The sequence below is a fragment of the Clinocottus analis genome, unplaced genomic scaffold, assembly GCF_023055335.1.
Source record: "Clinocottus analis isolate CAN_PGR_092001 unplaced genomic scaffold, fCliAna1.0.p SCAF_19, whole genome shotgun sequence".
Classification (NCBI taxonomy): domain Eukaryota; kingdom Metazoa; phylum Chordata; class Actinopteri; order Perciformes; family Cottidae; genus Clinocottus; species Clinocottus analis.
Window position 1 is genome coordinate 14,522,701 of NW_027175920.1, and position 18,888 is coordinate 14,541,588.

The 18,888-nt window shown below is 40.7% G+C and overlaps 1 protein-coding gene across 2 annotated transcripts in view; it reads right to left on the reverse strand.

Moving 5' to 3' along the window:
* Positions 1-8,759, reverse strand: part of si:ch211-214e3.5 (zinc finger protein 518A) — a 29,852-nt gene extending 21,093 nt beyond the window's left edge. The window contains exons 1-2 of one of the 2 annotated variants that reach the window (XM_068583308.1): positions 8,486-8,759; positions 256-333 (exon numbers count right to left, since the gene is read on the reverse strand). The gene's annotated coding sequence lies outside the window, so the exon portion shown is untranslated. Of the gene's footprint in view, positions 1-255; positions 334-8,485 lie in introns of those variants that run through there. The other variant, XM_068583309.1, reaches the window with a different exon arrangement.
* Positions 8,760-18,888: the final 10,129 nt, after the last annotated feature.

The window sequence follows — 18,888 nt, forward strand, 5'->3', positions numbered from 1 at the left end:
GCAGCATAAATGAATAAATAAAATCAAATTAATGTAGTAAAAATAAAGAGAAAATAAATCACACAATATTTCAATGTTTTAAAAAAATAAATAAAATTAAATAAAATGCAATAATTGGCATTCCCTTCAACAGAGCAAATTCAATTGCAATATAGGTAAACAATCACAAATGAGATATTTCCTTAAAAATATCTCGGCCCGATTGCTGTGGTGAGAATAGAACAGTTAAAAACATATTTAATACACAGTTATTACCTGTACTCCTTTGGGACAAGCGCAGACATTAATGCATGTCGGGTCAGAAGAATGGAGCTCTCAACCTGGCCACTGTGCCTGCGAGACAGAGCACAAAACAATGTGTTCATTTAACCTCCAAATTCTCAAAAAAGGGACCCATTATCAGTCTCATTATTAGTTTCACATTACTGAAAAAAATTTCCATCAACAGAAACCTGTGAACACTGCTTAACATGACGCTTAGTCTACACACACATTGCAAGTCAGACAAAAGAAAATGTTTAACTAAACTTTTGGTTCGATATATCAGCTCATAAAACAGTTTATGCAATGTGGGCACTATTTTTCGTACGTGGTTCAACAAAGTGGATCAATTATCCTATTCTATCCAGCTTAAATTACCGTGATGATTGACATCAAGCTAACTCGTTTCTCAAAGTGTGATCAGCGCTTGAACAGTCTCGTTCATTCGAGCCAGACGTCAGTCATCTGGATAATTGAACGAGCACGCTGCTCTTCAAAAGGAGGGGGCGGGGGGGAGTCAAGCACCGATTTAGTGATCTTCAAACACCAACAAAGGCAACAAAAAAAAGAGCGTATCTTTTCTCTGTGGAGGAGCAGGAGATGATCATGACTACATATGATGCATTTAAGCCTACAATGATGGCAAAGTCTAATGGTGTTTACATTCAAAGGGCAGCGAATATTTGCAACACTTCCTGTTGTGAAGACGGCATTACGAAACCTCCGCTGGTCGGTCTAGGGCGGGGGTCAGCTCTGGAGCCGCATGCGGCTCTTTAGCGCCGCCCGGCGCAACAAGTTACCGACCCGGACCCCGGTGCGACACGGGCCGTTACCGGCACCTTTGGCCCCGTTATCGACCTCACACCGCCTCTTTTCTTTTCCTTCGCAGCGTTTAGAAATTCAAATATGCTTGAATTCAGCGGGAAAGCTAGGAAAGAATGACACAAACACACGATTATAAACGTATTTGTAATAAACAACCCCCCCTTCTCTCCGTAAATTTCTCTATAGCGCCAGATCATAAGAAGTCATTTACAGTTCTCTTTCCTATAGAACAGGTCTACACCTTGTTTTGTTATTAAACAAACGAAGCGGTCATATTTTATTGATCAGATCTACATGACAGCTTGTCATTTATGTCTCTACGTGGTCGCGCGTACACACTTTTCCTCTCCTCTCTGTATCGTGTACGGCGGCGTTCCGTCCCGGTGCGCAGAGATACGTGCGCACGCACACAAGTTAGCGCTGAGCACACGCACAGCAGCGCGCAGAGAGCGTAGAAAAATATGTCGCATGAAAAGCAGACAACTACATCTGCGTTTTAAACGCTCCCAGGTTGAAGATGGCAACAGTAGCCCTCCTGAAACAGTACATTATTGTAGATACAGTACTGCCTCGAGGACCTTATTGCTTTTATAATACGGTTACATTATAAACAGTAATAGTAAGCTGCCTTTCAACCCAACATAGTTGTAGCCACCAAAAGTTGTGTATCGCATTTTAGTAGCGTAGAGTAAATAGTCCCGTATGTGTTTGGCGTTGCATAGCAACGCCAAACACATACAGGACGCACATACGGGACTATAAAACTGACTACCTGGTCAGTTGAAAGCAGGGTGGAGGATGACACCCAGCCACCGATGAAAATACATGCTCTTGCTGCTTCTGTCCGTCTTTTCTCCGTTATTTCCCCCCTTCATGATGTTTAGAGAACTTGCCTCATGTCGGGAAATTGCCTCCGGTAATTATCTTTCACTGGAAATCAGCACTATTTCGTGATCAAACCCTTTTCGTTCCCCGCCTTCGTTTCCTGTTTTACGCGCTCGCTCCCCGCTAATCTGCTCTCAGAGCGTTAACTAGTCTCTCAGAGCGTTAAGTAGTCTGCTCTCCTGATTGTAAGCCGAATCAACGTGTGACTGTACAGCAGGAACATGGACCATAAACATTTTTCGCCACTGACATTTTAATCGAAAGTCATTCCCCCCAAAATATCAAAGTTTACACGAAATATGTGTAAGCTTTTATAGTGTGTAAGTAAACAGCTAGGGCTTTTATTGGGGAAATGGAAAAAGAGGAGGATTTGTTTGAGTGAAAAGGGAGACAAGAATGAAGTGGTTGCCGTCTTGTCTTACCTAACGGAGCAGCATATTATTTTATTATTATAAAAGTATAGGCGCAAGACAAAGCCCTGCTACACATGTTTTGTAAATGTCAAGCTGGAAATGACAACTAACGGTCGTGCAATTGAAATCTACCTGTTATTATAAAGTGTGCTCTGATATGAAACGCTGGTTAATGTAAACAGGCTGTATAGTACTTTATTGTCTGAATAAACTACCCCAAGTGACTCACTTTCAACCAATCAGAATGCTTGATTTGATCTAACCGTATTATAATGAACTATACAGTACTGGCTCTCGAACCTTATTGCTTAACTAAAAAGATGTTGTTCCTAAAATTATTAAAGAAATACAAATCAGAAAACTTAACAGGATTTGTTTAAATGTCAGAACTTGTTCTCTACACTCCTGTGAGTGAACTCACAATGCAACAGGGCAAGTGCTCTTATTTTGCATGCACACTCACAGACACACACGCACACTCACAGAGATGCACACTCACCAACACACACACACTTATAGACTTACACACTCAGAACTCAGAGAACAGGAGATGAGAATTCCAAAAGTAACCACTCAATGTATCAACGGATAACTTACAGACTGCACTTTACCTAAACAAGGGTTATTAATTAGATATTGAACTACAAATCCCAGCAACACTTCCTCTGCATGAAACCACATTATATCAGACTGTGCACCTGAGAGGAAATATTTACACAATGCTTCTCTTGAAGCCCCGCGGTATTTTAAAACGAAGACGTTATCTCACCCAACAGCACGGCTCAAACACGGGGAATGAACGACTAGCTAGCGAGCTAACGACAACGGTTAGCTTAGCTGTTAAGTTATTGTACACGCAACGCAGTGACATACAAGATGCAACGGGCTGCAGAACCTCCTGGACCTTCTGTTTGCTGCGCTCCACTCAACTGTTTTGTTCAATACTCAAACATCTCCGCGACTTACTGAGAGGCGTAATAATTGCGCAACACAACGAATTGATAATGAAATTCGTTGCCAACTTTTTTAATAATCGATTTTTAGCGATTCGTTGTTGCAGCCCTAAAATAATCATGATCTCAAAATGTATCCAAAATAATTGTGATTAGGATTTTGGCCATAATCATGCTGCCCTACTTTGTATACTGTATGTGTACATTATGTGAGAAAGACAACACTGGGCTGCGCTGTTTGGTGTTCAATGGACGGCTCCAGAAAGTCTCGTAAATAAGTTATTTCTTGTCAGCAAAATCGATAGCGATTTTGCTGACAAAATTTGCTGACAGTTTGGCGATCTCGGAGAGAATTTTTTCCTGATAAAACTGATATTACTAATATCGCTCCTTCATCTATGAGTAAGGGAGCTGCCTTTTTTCCGGTGAGAGTGGCCAGCATATCCAGTGAACTTTCACTAAAACATTGCTATGGTGATTTTTTACAACTTGCTTTGAAGAACCGAAAAGCCTGACATGCGTAATCTTATTGTAAAAATTATTCAGATAACTCAGTAATCCAGGTACGGAAAATAAGACCCAGGACCTAAAGGAACCACGTGTAGTTGTACAGTCGTCCCTCGCTATATCACTTTTCGCAGACTTTTTTTTTTCTTCTTTTTTTTTTTACAGTGTACAGTATTAACGCGCATTGCGTTCTGTGCCCTCTTGAAACTAAGGGACTGTACACCTTGTCAATCAGTCTCCTTGGTGCAGTGTCTCCTGTACAGGACCGAAGACATCCGGATAAAAAGTCAGCGGAGCGGCTCCCGGACAAAGAGGCACGGCCAGAGGACCTCGTAGATTGATCATTAAAATAAAATTTGTTAAACATGTTCGGGCTTATTTTTTAAATCCGCAAAACTTTGAGAGTGTTGAAATAAGAGAAAAATGTGAGAAAATGTTAATGCCCGTCTGAGAAAAGTGTGTGGGTAGGGGTTTTAAGGCCTTAAAACATGTATAATAATGGTAAAAAAAAAAATAAAGCTCACTACTTCGCGGATTTCGTCTATCGCGAGTTGTTTTTGGAACGTATCCCTCGCGATAAACGAGGGACCACTGTATTATAAAAGCAGACATTTGAGAGGCACCTTTTGATATTTTTCTTCTTCACACACGTGCAGTGGACAATAGATACACACAGATTAGGTTTTTACTGAGTTTTCTACAAGCTACAGTGATTCCTTAAGTAAAATAATTTTGCAACATTGATAAGTGGGCCGTCCTAACATGCACCCCTCATCACTTTGAGACCAAGTCTTCTTCTATAAGCATTTCTGTATCCCCTTGTGTGACAGATACGGTGCAGGTTCATGCTGAAGTTTATTGACGGGCTTTTTACCGACAGCACGGTCAGTTTAGCCCACTTTGAGCCAATCACATTCATAACCATAGTAGTATTAAAAGCATTAACAGGAAAACACCCCCTTTAGATAATGGAAAAAAGTAGCCAATCATCTCAGCAAGAGGCTTCATCTTGGGAATGTTTTGTAGTAGAATGTGGCCCTAAAAGCACTGGTTCTGTCTCATGTTCTTTTGTAACTGTTCAGGTTCGCTTGCTTGTAGAAGTGATATTGTGTGGGATAACTGCGGTTATGTACAACTGTACATTGTGTACAATTGAGGTTGTACACAATGGTTTTGAACCTTACAAGCTTTTTTATAACGTTGATCTTTAAATATAATTAATAAGCTACAGAAACATTGCATGCTATACATTTCACCTTCTCTTCCCCTCTCAATATAAAACAGACAGCGAGAGGTAGTGCAATAGTCAAAATGTATTTTAATTAGGGGTGTTATAATACAAAAAAATCCAATAGTTGGTGCCAATACCAGAAAAATAACACGGTTCTCGATACCAATTTCAATACCACGATAAAAAAAGATTCCATGTACTTAAATTTTAAACATGAACTTCTTTACTAAAATATTTGAAATCAATCAAGGCTACAACTTTAGCCGAATAGTTACGTTGCTAATCATTAGGCCTTTGTCTCTCTTTACCAGTTGCCACTTGTGTTTGTCCTCTTGAAAACAAATTGGTAAGCTTGGCACATTTGGCAGCATCCTCCTCCAATGCCTTTCTTTTTTTCAACCTGGCTTCCTCCCGTCCATCCTCCCTGACGTGTATCGTTGCAATAGGGGCCGGCCCAGCTATCGGTAGCCTATCTGAGAAAAGCTTTTGGAAAAGACGGCTACGGACGGAACCAACTCTATTTGAGAGGGGAGAACTTCCTCGCATGATACACCGGTTATACCATGCGAGGAAGTTCTCCCCTTCCAAATAGAGTTCTATGGTTCCATAATGGACCGAACCAACTCTATTTGGGAGGGGTGAACTTCCTTGCATAGTACAACCCATACAGAGGCTACGCCGTAGCCGCTATGGTGCATGAATGCGGAACGATCGCTGCAGCCGCAGTTGCCATTTTTGTTTTCTGAATGTAAACGTCAACACTGAAGCGTATACTGCCCCCATCAGTTCCAGAAGAGGCGCATCGGGGCTCACGGTACTTCAAAAAAGTAGGCATCGTCAGCGTTTTGATATTTTAGTATCGTGAGGTACCGGAAGTATCGGTTCTCATGACATACCTAATTTTAACAAATGATAAATTACATATGTAATCATTTTCCAAATTCACACTTTTATGAAATATTTTGCTTCAATTGCTAATTGTAGGCATTGAGCTTTAGAAAAAAAAAAAAAAAAATCACAGTTATGTTCACACAGGTGTATTATGGTGCGTTCACACCGAACGCATCAAAAAAATTTGACGCGCGACAATCAAAAATAGAATGACTAATCGCAGCGCCACAAAGGGGGCGTGGATTATCTCAGCCGCTTCTCCGTGAAGAGCGAACTTTTCCGTTATAGATGAAATAACTACTAGATTTGCTTTATACTTATTGTGGAAGTCACAGAAACGTCAGCACATCAAACTACATCGTGTCTGGGTTCATAATATTATCCGTAGTCCCACAACAGCGCCTGAATGAAGTCGCCATCAGTGCTCCATCCGGAGGACATGCAGCAGTTTGATTCGGCACCGGCAGGACGGCGGTGACGAGCGGAACATCTCAACGCTGATCGGCTGACGCAAGTATGACTCACGCGTTTTTGCTGTCGGAGTTGGGAACTTTCAACTCGCGCGTCGACCCAAGTTTGCCCGTGGGCTGTTCGTGCTGCTTCTGCGCGTCTGACGCGCTGCCCGCTGGAAAATACGCGTCTACGCACCTTCTACGCAGCTGTACATTAACTTTGCATGTAATCTCGACGTGCGTCGAAAACTTGACTCGTTCGGTGTGAAGGCTCCATTAACTGGGCGATTTAGCAATAAAAAGCACCAGAAAATGACATGGAACCACAATAACAAAATTGTCTTTTTAGGGTGATTACCTCATAAAATACAGTGACAGACATTCAAAGCATCAAATGAAAACGTAAAAAATGTAAGTATTTTTATTTATTCCACACTTTTTTTTCTCCCTTTTCAAAATCTTGCACCTACTTTGCCCACACTGCGAAGAAAGTTCGGCCTGTTATGCCTGCAGCAGATATGAGGATGCTTCTTTCCAACACCACACCCAGTTTTGCTTTTCCCCTCCATTTTCAAACTAAGAATATTTTAGACAAAAGCAAGGCCGATTCAAAAAGAGATCACTTGAACATCAGACGTTTCCCTCTGGAGACACTAAAAGCTTTATACCACTATTTTTTCACAAACAAAATAGTTCTCCCAAAACCTGGTACCAGACTTTGATGTGGATAACTAATAATAAGTTCAACCTGTTACTCAAACATTTTCTGACATTTTATTGACAAAACTTGTGATCAATTGTTCAGCAGATTACTTAAACACGCGTCTAAAATAGACTTTTTGTGGCAAAGTCGTCAAAGTACGCAGTGTTGTTTTCCACGTTTGCGTGATCCCGAGACCAACTTTTACATCTAAACAACAATTCCATTAAACGGAAAAACACTGGAGTAATCAAGCTCATTGACACCACAGGAGATGTTTTAGCACGCCGGACATTTTCTGTAGGACACATTTCCCACATTTCCCATAATTAGAGGCAATCGGTCCTTAAATGACTTAACCATCAATGCAACAGGGCAAGTGCTCTTATTTTATTTGTTTTAAACATGTTGATAGCAGGCATTGCAGACCTGTATTCAAAATTACGTGTGTAAAGTAGCCATACAAGGTCAGCAAGGGGAGGGGAGACCTACATTAGCCTTCAACTCCATATGTCTCAGTCAGCTGTCAACTCTGTGGATCTGAGGCAGCCATGTTGGAGGTAAAAATGGCGGCCATGATTATATGACTTATCTGCACAGGCTACTTCAGTCGGTTTGAGAGAATGAACTCTTTGCTAACATGGTCTTCAACAAACACTTGGGCTGAAAGTATGTCAATTAAATACCAATAACTTACACTCCCAAGTTAAATTAAATCACACAGGAGATGAGCCGACAAATCTTGTATTATTCATGTATTCTAATTCAAACTGGAGGAAACAAATGCTGAGATTAAACTGTGCAGGACTTCAGTGAACACCTGGACTGCACACAGGTCTGGCTCCTCTCGGGCCGCGCTATCTAACGTTCGATGGGATGATATAAAGGAAGCTTGAAGATGAAGAGGAAAAGTTGCATCGCCTCATAACTGCAATTACGCTCCAGCAGCCCCTTGTAACGCCACACATGGGGACAACTACAACATGTTGCCAATATATGTGAGTGTCTTAGAGTTCGGAACATTAAAAAAACATTTAAAAAAATAATGTATGTTTACTTCTTCCGAGTGACTTGCTTCACAGTCGCGTAAGTTTAGGGAACGCGAGGGAACGCTGCATCAGTGGCAGAAACACATTTTAAAAAAGAAAGGCTGTAGACAGTCAGCAACAAAAGGACTCCACAATAAACGCGGCGGTGTGTTGCTGCAACTGTGACTATTACGATATCGACACACGGGGGAAACAGACGAGCGACTTCGCGATCATGTTAAGTGTCTGTGGAGTTGAATAACCAGTTATTTTACACCCAGATAAAGCCCCCTCCCACGCGAAGACATTTAAAGTTGCAGGAAATCAGTTGTTTCTTACTATGAACTCGATGGAAGTTCAGGTGGCGTCCCCGTCAACGTCCGGCATTGTGGAAAAGGAGACTACGGTACAAAATAGCACACAGTAGAAACATTTGCCTTCCTTCTCTCCTCTCTATGGATCCACAGCGACGGCGGCCATGACAGTCCATCCGGGTACTGACGTGCTATTGACACTCATGTAGAAGCGGATGAATATGTATTGCCTTGTCAAATACCAAACTAGTGCCGCGAAGGGCATCTTCTCGCAGGAAGCAGAGTTAAGACAACTTTTACTGAAGTGGAAATGTGTTCAGTTTTACAAAACGCCCATAAGAACCTTGCTGCTGTTTTCGCAGCATGAGCCCTACGTCATTCGCTGCCTGTGTGTGTGTGTGTGTGTGTGTGTGTGTGCTTGTGTGTGTGTGTGTGTCCTAGGTGGAAGAAGAAGCAATGAGCAGCAATGGCGGATATACGCCATTTCCTACTGAATACGGTTCATATAGGCTGATATTCCTTTGTTGATTCCAGGTTGGGCGTTATTTAATTTCAATTCTAAGTGCTTATTAATAGTAACTTCTCTCCCCGTCTGTCTCTGTCTCATACACAAACACAGACACACGCACACACACACACACAAACTTCTAATAATGGAGGACGTGAAGCTCAGCCCATGTTACCTCATCGCCCTACATTGTAACATAATAGCAGTAGCTGCTACATTAGAACCCTCCATTTACAGGTGTCACTTAAATACACAGTATGTGTCTCTGCTTGCCTCCCTCTTTCTCTCTGAGCCCCTTTGAGTATTAATAAGAGTTGGAAATTGTTCAACCCCATATAGAATGATATAAATGAAATAAACGATGAACTAAATAAACTACTAAATATGTAGGTCAAATAAAAGGTGAAAGTTTGAAAAAACTTTTTTTTCTCTGAACGTCCACTTTCAATCATGCCACACGATCTCCCTCTTAGCATCAGCTTTGTTTGTGTGTTTTTACTATTTTATTCACAATCCAAATGTAAAGTATTCCAGATTATATTTCCTCACAATAAGCTCTAAGTCTTGAATTGCCGTGTGGCTTGTGCCCTGCATCACCTTTTCATTAAAAAAAGATACATTTTGTCTCACTGCAGCTGAAGAAACGTTTGCTAGCTAACAGTAGAAAAAATAGACAAAAGTCATTGAATTCATGCTGCATTTTAAATGCTATGTTTTTTTGTTGATGGGAAATTTTGAGCACGTTGAAAGAAAAAAGCATCGTATATTACACCCCCAGAAGTGTGTTTTTATTTAAACATTTAGCTGTATACGTCCATGGCCATCTAGACAACATTCTGAGTAACCACCAGTGTCAGCGGTTGAGAATTACTTTGTTAAGGTATCATGGTTTTCATTTTTTGGGGAAAAAAGGTTAAATAGTGCACAGGACCCTGTCATAATAGGATGAAAGAACACCCGTCATCTTAGCCTGCAGTGGGGCCTGTCATAATGGGGTGCAAAAGGGACCATTCATCTTAGCTTGCACTGGGGCCCGTCATAATAGCCTGCACTGGGGCCCGTCATAATAGCACCTTCTGCCAAGGTAAATTCCTCGTTTGTAAAAACATTCCTGGCAATAAACAGTTTCTGATTCTGTTTCCTTACCATTTTCACACTTGTACTGCAAGTGGATTCAATAGACCAGTGGACCTGGACTGGACTACAACACAATAAAACAAAGCCTGAAATGTACTCATTTGTAATTATCTCAGCCAGGATGAGCATGAGATTGGCAATGTGTGAGCGTAAGAGTGCACCGGTGCGTCTGTCCACCGCTAATCTTGCACTCTGCTGCAGCAAACTGCAAAATATTTTTGGTGGGTCAGTTGAGGCTGTAAGCTCGAGGACCTCTCATGGTTGCGGTGACTCACACTTTCTTAAACAGCTTTATAGTTTGTTTGATACTGCCACATTTATTTATTTATATCAGTGGCGGGCCGTGGGTTTGAGACCTGGACCTTCAATTAGTGCCGTATAGTCTCGGCCGGCACGCCCCTTACTTTCATTGCACCACAGGGTTTCAGAGACCCTCTGACTCCTTAGTCCGTGTTTCAAGACGGGTCGTTTGGGTTGCCGAGACCCCTGACGCCCATTACGTGGGCAGATCCCTGTGCCACCTTCGGCCTGAGCCTTTCCAAGCCGACCTCGAGCCTGTCGCGGCGCCCGAGAGCCGGCACAGCAAAGGGAGAGCCTAACAATGCATGTTGTTCAATACCATCCAACAAATCCAAGACACTGTCCCTGCACAGTGCGGACATGACATTGCAGGTGCACACCTTGGTGCGGGGAGCACGCATTTAAGCGGTCACGGAGTTTCAACTGCTCACCGTCAGTAGGAACATGCATTATGAAATGTAAAAATAATATAAATTAGAAACGAGAGCATTCAATACTAGACTATTAATACAGCACGCTATGATAGTCAGCTCACTGTGCGTTTTGTATAGCTTGGAACATCAGCACAACTTTGTAAAATGAATTTAGAATTAAGGATATTAAAAACATTCACATATTTTTTCATTTGAAGCACTGACGTTTTTGCGACAGATGATCTGTTCAAGCAATGATAATATTTTTTGCACTGACTCAAAGAAGTGTGGTATGAACACACTTTTCCTGACATTTGCGGTCTCCATTGGACCTATCCCATACCTCAACATCCGAGGGCACAGAGTTTCAGTTGCTCACTGTCAGTAGGAACCTGTGTTATAAAATGTAAAAAATAATATGAATTATATACTCGAGCATTCAATACTAACCTATTATTTCAGCACACTATGATAGTCAGCTTAACTATGCTTTTTTGTATAATATGGAGCATCAGCACAACTTTGTAAAATTATTTTAGAATTAAGGATTTTAAAAACATTAACATATTTTTGAATATGGATTGGTTTACTTTCTAATAACTATGCAATATTTAGCAGTAGAAAAGCATGAGTAAACACTTCATTATAATTCATCATTATACCAACTTAAACACAAATAGAGGAGTGTTGGAAGTATGCCCATTCTTTATAGTATCTATCTATCCATCCATCCATCTGTGAACTGAAACCTCTCACTCCTGATGAGGCACTGCTGGCCTTTCAATATCACTTATTAATGCATTGTAAAACATAGGTAGATAGTCCTCACTTTAGATGAGGTCCCAGAACATACTTGACTAACACTTAACTAACAAGTATCTGAATTAATCATAACATGATTAATTAATGCTTGTAAAGTGTAGATAACCTCACTTCAGACGAGGTCACAGAATATACTTAAATACTAATGACTGTATACTACCTGAATTAAGCATGAATTTGTTTCCCATAATATATAAAGTATGAATACCCCATCATGACACACATAATAGTCATGCTTATTAATCAAGAATGAAACCTTTATAACTGTGTTTATGAATTACATACTAATGAGTTATTAATACGTGTTCATGTTGGCGTCCACTGTGGCTGACATGTTTGTATCGTCCTCCTGACAACAACTTGTTTTTTTAAATGTTTTTTTAAATTTCAAATATAGATATTTAATTATATATATATATATATATATATATATATATATATATATATATATATATATATATATATATATATATATATATATATAGATAGATAGATAGATAGATAGATAGATATGTATCTATTGTGAATATAGAATGGTTGCGAAAGATAGAATGAGCAATACTATTATCATATTTTAGATGTGTGTTAGATGTGGGTTTTTTTAACTTTAAGTCATTCTGTGTTGGGAGGACCAAGCACTGAAGTTTGTATCGAATAATTGTCTGTTATATGTACATATGACAGTAACAACATCTTGAATCTTGAATAACATAGTCGACTGTCTTTGTGACTTTTTTGTTATCCTCCAAATACGAGCATTTTGAGCCATTGGTACGATACTTCACCATTTCCAATCTGGCAACACTGAGCACCTTGCCACCTCCACTAGTTGCATTGTTTACAACAGCACATGACATCTACAGCCATGCCAAAACGTAAATGTAAGTTCACGCACAAACTCCAAAAAACAACAACATGTTTTCGCCTCGGCCGTGATGCTTCGAAAGCTAAGTGCATGACATGCAGAGTAGTCACTTACATGTCAGTGGCAAATAAAGGTTGCTCACGGGCACTATGCAAAACACAAAACTGCAGCAAGAGGAGAGAGCTCATCGAGTAAAGTGACAGACTTTTTTGGAGTAAAACAGACACTTCTGTTACGGCTGCAGAGGGTACCCTTGATTTTTTATACAATAAAGCATCACAACAGCTACAGATCAATGGACTGCTTATCTGGGCTGCTAAGAAAGGTTTTCCCAGATTTCCCAATAATTGCAGAGATCCGTGCAGTGGGGTGGTCTGCTCCACCTTCTCCCTCAGAAGCAAAGGCTGCATGGTGTTGAAGGCACTGGAGAAGACGTAAAACATAACTCTCACAGTGCTTTCAGCTTTTTCCAGGTGAGAGAGGCCTCTCTGCAGCAGAATTTGAGGAGCCTTGAGCTGATGCCATCTGGACCCGTGGCTTTCTTCATCTTGATCCTCCTCAATTCCTTCCTCACCTGGTGGAGGGACACGCTGAGGCATGGGGTTCTGTGAGGTGTTAGAGTGGGGGTGGGTTGCTGGTCGTAAAGTGCTGTGTATGAAAGGTATTGAGGGGAGTGGAGTGCTGAGGAAGGGGAGAGGTGGAGGGGGAGGAGGAGCAATCCGCAGGGGGTGCAGATGATGGGGTTTGCAGCAGCAGGAAGGTCTGTGGGGTCTGAGACTGGGTGGGGGGAGGGGTGGATGGCTGGTCAAATCTGTTAAAAAAAAGAGTTCAGATCATTAACCCACTTTTGGTCCCCCTCAGGCTGTTGGTTGGGCCCCTTGAACTCAGAAATCCTATTGAGGCCCTTCCAGACTCCAATGTTATTGTGCTGCAGCTGGTCGTCCATCCTTGTTCTGTAGACATCTTTACCCTCCCTGATCTTCATCCTCAGCTCCCTCTGGACAGTCCTCAGCTTCTCTATGTTGCCAGATCTAAAGATGGTCTTCTTTTCCTTGAGGAGGGCCTTTCATCTCCGGAGAGATCCAAGGATTTCCATTTGAGAAACACCGTACAGTCCTGGTGGGCACAGTGTTCTCAACACAGAAGTTGATATCGTCTGTGATGCAGTCGGTGAGACCTTCGATTTCTTCCCCATTGGCATCACTCAGTGCGGTTACATGGATTCGAATAACTGGCTTAGTCCGACTAAAATCGAATTATCCAGTTCATGTAAACACCTTTATTCGAATAACTGCGGTCCGACTACGATCCGATTAACACCCCTGGATAACTCGATTCGATTCGATTGATAATTCGAATAACGCTGCATGTAAACGCTGAATCGGATCGGAACTGGACAATGCGTTTGTGCGCATGCTCAAGATCCCGCCGCCTCCTCCCTCCCTCCCTCCCAGGTCGTGACCCGGAAGTCGAAAGAGACGATAAGTTGTCACGGCCGGCAGAAACAAACAAACGTAAAAGTCGGGTTACGAGCCGATACTACCTTCGGTGGGTGTCTCTGCTAGCTCCCTGATGTAGCCAGCTAGCGCTGCTGCTAGTTCCCTGTTTGCTCTGCGCTAGCTCCCCGACAACCACCGAAGCTAGCGGGGTTCTCTCCATTATGAAGAGTCAAGAGGTCAAGCGGAGATGCTGTATCACCACTACATGTAATGAAAACAGCGCCACCTGTCGTATCGGATATGACATGCATTCGGCCAATGATTCGATTTATTCACTGCCATGTATATTCGGATAACAGCAGTTGCCCCGAAAGAGAGCATAGTCCGACTAAAGCAAGATTCGAATTAATGCCATCATGTAAACGCACTGACTGAATACCTCCCACACAGTTGTCTCAAAACAGTTCTTCAGAGCCTCCTAGGCTCCATCGGTCCATGGTCTAACTGTGCGGGTTACAGTTGGCTGCTTCTGTGCAAGAATTGTGTATACAGGTATGTGATACCATCCTCATGCAAAACAAAGAAAGGTTCTCCTTCACCCAGCATGTCGTTATGAGAACAGTGAGTTCAATGCTTCCAATGGTGCAGTGCCCATGTACCAGTTTTTTATGGAGAACAACCTTCAAGGGCCTTCACAGAGACTGTCGGTCTTCCCAGGATCCTCATCACCACACCCATGACAACAGGTACATCCTTGAGGTGTTTCTGTACTTTGAAGTGGACCAAGAACTTCCTGAGAAACACCATGAAACAGGATCGCCTTAATGCTCTGGCTATGCTCTCCATGGAGAAGACACTTGTCAGGCACCTGCCTTACTTCAGTAAGAAGGTCATTAAAAGGTTTGCCACTGAGGACAGAAGAGTGAAGTTTCTTAATACATGATCTGTAATAAAAACGTGCAGGTTTCCTCACCACACTGAATGGGTGTTTCCCCAACAAAAGGTTCATATATGGCATCTTAAAACATAATCTTGTTTTATTAGCGTTAACGCAAGATTAATCTGGCAATCCTTTAACGGCATTAACTATTTGATCATGCGTTAACTTCATGCTTTTTTTGTGCTTTTTTTTTTGCATTGGGAGGGGCTTATCGCTTTAAATCTCTCCAGGCGACGTTCAGACCTGAACGTTTTATGGCTCTCCCAGTCCGGCCCGCGTGAGGTCAATCAAACATGAAAAATAAATAACATGCACGCTATGAATGCATTATAGCAATACTGGTTGTACTTTTATGGCGATTTATGTAGGTGCGTGTGCTTTCGTAGCTTCTTCTGTAGCGAGCCACTTCACCTGAAAAAAAAGCGCTCACAGGCTACCGGTGGCCTCCGCGTCCAGATTGAAAGTTAATCGCGCAGGCGCAAAGCCCCTTACTCTGCGGTCTAAACCACTACGCCAGGGCACTTTAAATCAGTATCACTTCTGGATCTTTACTCTTCTCTCAAAGAGGAGAACTTTGGTCACATCACAAGATGTTCAGTGCACTTGTTCAAGCCAATACAGACTGGACTTTTCTCACTGAGGAAGAAAAACTGAACTGAACTGGAAAACATGAAAAGCACTTATTGCTTTCGTATGAAGTTAATCAATTGCTGTTTTTTTAATATACATCTTTAAGGTAAGCAACAGACTGAACATGGACCAAAGAAGGAGTGGCTTGTCCCTTGCAGGGACCCTTACTACTTCACAGTACCTGTTCATAACATTTTTTAATATACTATATATGTATGTATGTTAACTTGCTGTTGCTCCAGAGTGCCTGTTATATTGCTCTGATAAAATTACTTTAAATTAAAAACCTGCAATACACTAGTTTTTACTTCATTATCCACAGAAACCTGTGATTAATCTGATTAAAATTTTTAATCATTTCACAGCCCTAATATATATATATATATATATATATATATATATATATATATATATATATATATATATATATATATATATATATATATATATATATATATACTGAATTGTATGAATAAGATGTCATTATGTCAGTGTTGGAATCAATGATAATTGATAAATGTAATGTAAATGTAATTGATAAATGCATTTTTGATACATACCTTTTTTGCAATGAATCATACTATGATATTTGCTGAACTTGATTGGCTAGCCCTACCCAAAAAAAAAGCCACCAGCCGCACTGGTCGAACAGCTTCCAAACTCGGATGTAGCCCACCTTCTAAATTTCAATTGGAAAGATTTCACCGACTTTAATAGATCTGACTATAAACTGCAAAGAGGCTAGGTTTTCCTAAAATATAGAAATATTGTAACTTGCATGCAATTAAATCAAAAATAAATAACAGTTACATGCAAAATGTAGACTGAAGCCCTTAAGTGAAAATCACATTATTTCAACCCATTCAAAGGCAGGACAGGTTGCCAGACTATCGAGGCAGACAACAATACCTACCTACGGGCAATGAAAGATAATGGTGGTGAATTTGTTGTGTTGGAGAACAGAAAGCGTAGCTTTGTGTTTGAAACATGTTATATGTCATTGCTGAATATCCTGACTTCCAAAGTTCAATTACATTTATTTTCAAAATTGCAAATTCAGACTTCAATTTTAGGTTGCATGTCTTTGGACTGTGTGAGAAATCTGGAGAACCCAGACCATGCAGCCTGGGGATTTAACCCTCATGCTTTGAAGTGACAGTGTTATCCACCACACCACCAGACAGGCCCTATTTCAATAAACACGTGAAAACGTCTATATAGCTTACATATTGCCATACTTGGTGATGGCTTTGCGTCGTGCTGAGCCAAATCCTTAAGTCATGATATAATCACAACATACCACAGCCCGTCGTGTGCTCAAATATGTAATCTGGAAATCTCGACTTTGTGTAAATGCTCTTAGATTCCCAACAATTCAAATGACAGCGATAAATGCAAAAGTTATTTACATTTTTATAGCACATTTCCTGCTTTGGTTCTGTCTCATTGTTCTCAGAGTTGAGAAAATCAGGGCTCATAGCATGTGTTTTCTTTTTAAACAATGTTGTAGAGAGAGTGGCGAGAGAGCAAAGAGTTCTAAAAGTGTAGTAACCTGTTGCAAATATACAGCAGTATATTTACAGTACAGCAGCCTGAAGATACACAGCATCTCAGCTCTGCCATGGCTGCTGTGTTTTTACACTCTTCTCTTGAAAATTCACAGTGAAAAGTCCTTGTTTCTGTTGAAATGTTCCAGAAGGCGTTTGACATGGTTGCTCAGGTAGCCATATAACACTTAAATTAATTACACAGAAAAAAAGGGCTTAATCATCCAGAATCCATGGAAAATTTGTTTTTACTTAACGGGGGTCAACAATATGAAGGGTTTGAGTGTCAGGCCGTACATTCAAGTTAACGTAGACCAGGAACACATTTTACTTTTTCACAAAGACCGATAAATTAAATGCTCAATAGGAGACAATAATCAGCATGAACTAATAATTATGTTGAATTAGCATTTTCTGTTTATCCAATGATATACATACAGTCATTTATTGCAGGATGACTTTGATGCCAAAGAAAACTAGAAATTTGTTATGGATCTCAGGTTATGTAGTTACAAGAAGCCTCTTTTGGGAAATCGAAGATAATGAATAATAAATAACCTCACTGAATTATCAATAGGAGTGTGATTTAAAGCAATCTGACACCAGTTGTATTTAAGTACCATAACAGTATTGACCCATGTTCCTTACCTTTCTGAAGATCCAGTCCATTTGTTATTGAGTCATGTGACTCATTGCCGGAAGACAACAGTGGAAGTGGGAGTGAGAGTTTGTTGTGTTGGAGAACAGAAAGCGTAGCTTTGTGTTTGTAAGATGTCAAATGTTATGACTGAATATCCTGACTTCCACAATTCCATTAATTTTAATTTGTATATTCCAAAATCACAAATCTGCCTCAGAGGGCTTTACAATCTTACGACAACCACTGTCCCAGGACCCTCACATATGATCAGGAAAAAAAACCCTAAAAACACTTTCAAACTGAGGAAGAAGGAATAAACCTTTGGGAGATTCCTCTGCCCTAATGGACAGAAGCAATAGATGTCATGTGTACAGAATGAATAGTGTAAGAGGGTTACAGCACATTCAATGAATATGACAGAACTCATTCATATAGTAGTAGTAGTAGTAGTAGTAGTAGTAGTAGTAGTAGTAGTAGTAGTAGTAGTAGGCATGATGACAAAGTTTCAACTAACAAAAATAACAGCATGATGAAAAGGTTTCAACTTTCAAAAATAACAGCAGCTATGTATATTAAAAGCAGCAATGGTATTGGTAATGCTAATTACAATGCAACTAATAATAATGATAATAAGAGTAGTAGATGTCAGGCAGAACCAGGGTTCAGATATAACCACAATCTATGATCCCGATCTCATTGTCTTATAGTTACTATTTTAGCCTTCAGAGTTTAGACATGGTCGTTTCGAATGTTCTTTCAGGTGCAGTGTTATAATGTATACAGTAAGTTTAGCAACATTAGAAATATTCCGCTGAATGCTTGTCTATTCTACTTGTTTCCTTTTGCTGTTCTAAGAACCTCACTTGGGTTGCATTGTACCATTACATATACTCTGGGGTCTGAGGCATACTGCCTCTTTAAACTGTAGGTTCGATTTGGGGACTTGTTTACTTCAATTTATCACCTGCACAGGTACTTTCATCCCAAAGAGGCCAATCGTCGCGATGGAAGAGTATTTACCAGCACATCCTTTCCACACATCCAGTAACTATCTGTTACGGCAAACGTCTGCTCACTGAAGACATGGAGAGTGTCCTGGCGTGTCTGATCAAGCACAAAGTTAGACACAACAAGTAAAAACAGAAAGGTAAGGAAAAATGTTTTATTTCTATTTTTTTTTTTTCCCA